Genomic DNA, 5,353 nt, shown 5'->3' with positions numbered 1-5,353 from the left:
CTGTTCTACAGCTAAATCATTCCAGAAATACGTTTTGTAAAAAGCAACTCAGATGAATCTATTGCTTTACAATGTTTCCGCTCGATTTCAATAATGGAAATATTAGTTAACCAGCATTTTTCTTTGAATTTTAACCACCGGCTTTCAAACGCTTACACAACGCAGCGTACAATGATTTTCCACTTCCCTCGGCAGATAGCGGAGAGATGACAGCTTTCCTTGAGTTAGCATGCAGGAAACGAAAGCCAGAAATAACACGCAGTGCTAAAAAAACAAAGCGGGGTGATGCGTTTCTAAATGCTTTAACAGTACCGGGGGACCGTCCCTCTCACTGCTGTGGTTTGGAACCATGAAAGACGAGCCCCACACCGGCTCAGGGTGCAGAAATCTCTGTGTTTGTAAAACACTACAATAGTTACAGGGCTTGGGCTAACAAAAAGAAAAATAAACACCTGCCAAAACACTGTCAGTAGGGTCTAGTGCCGGAACGGTACAGCCAGGGTGGCACTAGCGGTGGCGCAGGTGTTTATCGTGAGCATCTTTCACGTGAACAACCAAACCACAGAAGCAATCGGTTGTTCTAATACATCTGGACACTCAAAGAGCCCAGCGTTTCGTTATGTTTCCAAACCTTTGTCAAGGGCAAGCGTGTTTGAAAACAAACATTGGAGGTATTTATTTATGGGCTTTTTGATGCCATGGTAACCACACATTTATTTATTTGTGATGTCATTCACTATGTAGCTAATGACGTAACGATCCACTGTTCCTTTCTATTTAAACCTCCAGGCGTCGCGATATCGAGTCTGTTTATCCATTTATTTTCTTGTATTCTTCTTTAGCTCACCCATGGTGTGTCTGTTCTTGTAAAGTGAAACTATTGGTTCATTGACTTTTTTATTTCTTATATTTGATAGACTGTTCCGTATTCTTTTATATAATGATGTACCACCAAGGAAGTGCAACACAATGTAAAAGCAGAGCTTGCAAACTGAGGACTTCTTTGAGCTAGTGTAGTACCAGATATATGTTCCAATAAACATACTATAGCATGGGATTCTTTCAAAACTGCACAGACCTATATAAAGAATGGAAGAGGGTGACAGGGAAGAGGTATAGAATTACAATCACTTTAATTACTTTTGCTTCACCTACACAGGACTATCACCTAAGCCTGTCTATATTAACATTTGAGATTTGCATTGGCTCTATTTGAATATGCCTCATTCAGCTACAATGACCCCCCAGAGTGTGAATAATACACATGAATTCTGTAGAAAAAGATATCCGAAAGAGACAGGAGACAGAAATGAGTTTACCCGCTCTGCGAATGATTCCAGGACCTCGGATTTATGAATGAGTGAGAAAAGGAAACCGAAGCGCTCTCTTAGCAGGTATGACAAGATCTGGTTTCGTGTTCCTGAGAATCTCATCTGAAAGGAACGCTTCAAAGAAACACAAAGTTCAAAGAGAGAGAGAGAGAGAGAGAGAGAGAGGAGAGAGAGAGAGAGAGAGAGAGAGAGAGAGAGAGAGAGAGAGAGAGAGAGAGAGAGAGAGAGAGAGAGAGAGAGAGAGAGAGAGAGAGAGGGAGGGAGAGAGAAAGAGAGAGAGAGAGAGAGAGAGAGAGAGAGAGAGAGAGAGCACTTCATACCCTGGCAGCATTGACTCGGGGAGGGGTGGGGTAGGGGGGGGCTGTCTTGAGATTTGAGGTCACACACACACCACACGCCCGCACGCACGCACGCACGGATGCTGATACACTCACACGCTCCTTCACTCTCAGGAAATGGCATGTGACAATGGAAAAAAAAAACTACAGTTGAGAAAGTTGTTCCAGAACTGATAACAACAAGCTGACACACTTGTGTCCTGGTTTTAGTAACCCTTGTTCTAGCTTGTTCTCATCACCCCTCTATATTATTCAGGTCCCACATTGTAAAGCCATGCAGTTTCAGGCTCTTAATACACCAGCAAGCAATATCCAGGCAGGCATTGGACTAAGGAATTAATAATCAGTGGCAACTACCAATAGCAAGCAAGCCGGGAACATTTAAACCAATAGCAAGCAAGCCAGGTACATTTAAACCAATAGCAAGCAAGCCAGGTACATTTAAACCAATAACAATCAAGCCGGGTACATTTAAACCAATAGCAACCAAGCCAGGTACATTTAAACCAATAGCAATCAAGCCAGGTACATTTAAACCAATAGCAATCAAGCCGGGTACATTTAAACCAATAGCAATCAACCGGTACATTTAAACCAATAGCAAGCAAGCCAGGTACATTTAAACCAATAGCAATCAAGCCAGGTACATTTAAACCAATAACAAGCAAGCCAGGTACATTTAAACCAATAGCAATCAAGCCAGGTACATTTAAACCAATAGCAATCAAGCCGGGTACATTTAAACCAATAGCAAGCAAGCCAGGTACATTTAAACCAATAACAAGCAAGCCAGGTACATTTAAACCAATAGCAATCAAGCCAGGTACATTTAAACCAATAGCAATCAAGCCGGGTACATTTAAACCAATAGCAACCAAGCCAGGTACATGTAAACATACTCTCTATAATCTGAGATTACCTCCTTCTCCCCAAACCTCCGTCTCATTTTTGACCCCGATCGGTCACACTGGTCATAAAGCTATTGAGCAAAGAAATCAAATCAGAAAGGCAATGCTGTGTCTCCTTACCTGAACAACAGAACAGAACAGTGCAATTGACAGGCCAGTGCAGTCCGATAGCTCCCACACACAGAGGCACCGCCTGCCCCTGGACTGCGCTGTGAGTGCTGAGTGCTGGGGGAGCGGGGGGGGGAGGAGGGGGGGGGGAAGCACGCAGAAAACACCCAACACATTCACAGGCGAGGAGGGCAGCGCGCCGGGGGTCTGCACAGGATGATACAAGCCTGCTACAGGAGGGAACTGCCTTAGGTGAGGGGTGGGGGGTTCCCCTCTGCAACAAGGGGAAAGCACAGCTCGAAACTCCAGGGGTGAAACAGCACAGCCCCGTCTGATCCACTAAGCCTTTCATTTCCCCTTCTCCACTATGAGGGCCCATCAATCGCGTGCAGCATGATTTCACAGCCCTTGCTACCAAAGTCTGTCATTTGCTCCAGTTCATTTATGAAACAGGCTATCTGGCAATCAAAGGGTTAGCATCTATTTCGTCACAGTTGTTATTTGTGCAGCATTGGTCCCTGGTTCGCAAAAATGATTTAAAAGAGCCTTAGGAAAAATATATACGTGTTACTAAAATAAGTTTAGCCTCTTCTAAAAGTTTCCCATAGTAAAAGCATGGAAAAGTATAATAAAGCACAGTGAAAGCACAGAGAGGTACGGTAAAGCATATATATGGGGCAGCAGTGTGGAGTAGTGGTCAGGGCTCTGGACTCTTGACCGGAGGGTTGTGGGTTCAATCCCTGGTGGGGGACACTGCTGCTGTACCCTTGAGCAAGGTACTTTACCTAGATTGCTCCAGTAAAAACCCAACTGTATAAATGGGTAATTGTATGTAAAAATAATGTGATATCTTGTAACAATTGTAAGTCGCCCTGGATAAGGGCGTCTGCTAAGAAATAAATAATAATAATAATAATAAAATAATAATAATATATACCTGTAAAACAAACATGGTAAACTATAATAAACCATGGTAAACTATGGTAAACCATGGTAAACTGTATGATATTGTATAACTGTGGGGAAAAGGGCAAAAAACTTTCTCTAAGGGTTTGACTAAAACTCAATAACTGATTAAACATCAGCAAAGACAAAACATACCCGCAATACAAACATTTTAAGCGTGTGTGTGTGCTCATTAAGTGTGCTCATTAAACATCTTTAAACACAACATGAATTCTACTGTGTTTCTGTGTCTACCCCCGCCGACCAGCCCCTGCAGTCTTTTCACACCCATCAGAGCCTGCAATGAAACGGGACCCTCCACTTCTAAAGCAGCCACGCTGTCGATCTCAGTGGTTCGTGGGCAGCCCTGATGCGCTGCTGTGTTGTACGGTTCCTGGTAATTTTGTTTTTCTCACTAAACCCAGGTGGCTGAGCCACGGGAGCGCTACACCTCATAGTTACCCTATGAGCGGTGACTTACTCACTCTCGCTGTGAGTGTGCAGCGCTGGCCCCAGCAGCAGCTGCCTTTGCTCTGAAACGGATTAACCGACGAGAAAGGTTACTCTCTTCCCATTGCTGCAGAGGCAGGCAGCCTTGATACACACAGGGGCTGCCCTCGGTGCACTGCAAGAATCTATGAGGTGAGGTTTAGCGCCCCCTACTGTACCTGAGCTGTTGTGCACTTCCGTACGTAGCGTTCTGGTCAAGGCTGGGCTGCGTCCTTCAAATAGTTAAGTGTCTGCTTTATTTTTTCTACTAGCAGTAGTGGGATTAGTAAAGTAATATAAAAGTAATAAGTAATATATTACTTATATAAGAAAGTAATCCATAATATGTAACAGATTACTTTTTGTAGCAAGTAATCAGTAATCCATAGTATATTACTTTTTAAATCTCGGATTACAGTTTAGTTAAAGTGCTCACAGCTGCTATTATTCAGTATGGGGTAATGCTGTCCTCTATGGGGTGAAAGGGGTAGTTCAGTCTCCGGGATTTGTTTCCTCTCACAGTAGAAATCTCTTCAGACCGATCTACAAGAATAATGCTGCTGTGACTTTAATCCTTTTTTTTTAAAAATACAAATAGATTGCAATGTAGCCCCAGGCAGAGTGCATATAGAGCCATGGATTGCCAAGTGCAATCTTCCACTAACTGTCCCAAGCAGTAACACACAATGAGACCACCCCCCCCCACCCCACCCCCCCACACAATGAGACCACCCCCCCCCCTCACCCCCCACACACACACACACAGACTGAGACACCACCCCCCCTCCCACACACACACACACACACACACACACCGACACACACACAGACTGAGACACCACCCCCCTCCCACACACACACACACACACAGACCCCCCCCACACAGAGACCCCCCCCCCACACACACACACACACAGACTGAGACACCACCCCCTTCCCACACACACACACACACCGAGACACACACACACCACCCCCCTCCCACACACACTGAGACCACCCCCCACACACACACACATTGAGACCCCCCCCACACACACACACATTGAGACCCCCCCCACACACACACACACAGACTGAGACACCACCCCCTCCCACACACACACACACACACACACACTGAGACACACACACACCACCCCCCCCCCCCACACACCTATATTTAGTGCAGCAGCATGAGCTGAAAAGTCTCAATCAAATCAACTTCGAATGAAGACACAAGGACACAGGGATA

The sequence above is a fragment of the Acipenser ruthenus genome, chromosome 41, assembly GCF_902713425.1.
Source record: "Acipenser ruthenus chromosome 41, fAciRut3.2 maternal haplotype, whole genome shotgun sequence".
NCBI lineage: Eukaryota > Metazoa > Chordata > Actinopteri > Acipenseriformes > Acipenseridae > Acipenser > Acipenser ruthenus.
The sequence above is the reverse complement of the archived record's forward strand: the minus strand, read 5'-3'. Positions refer to the sequence as shown.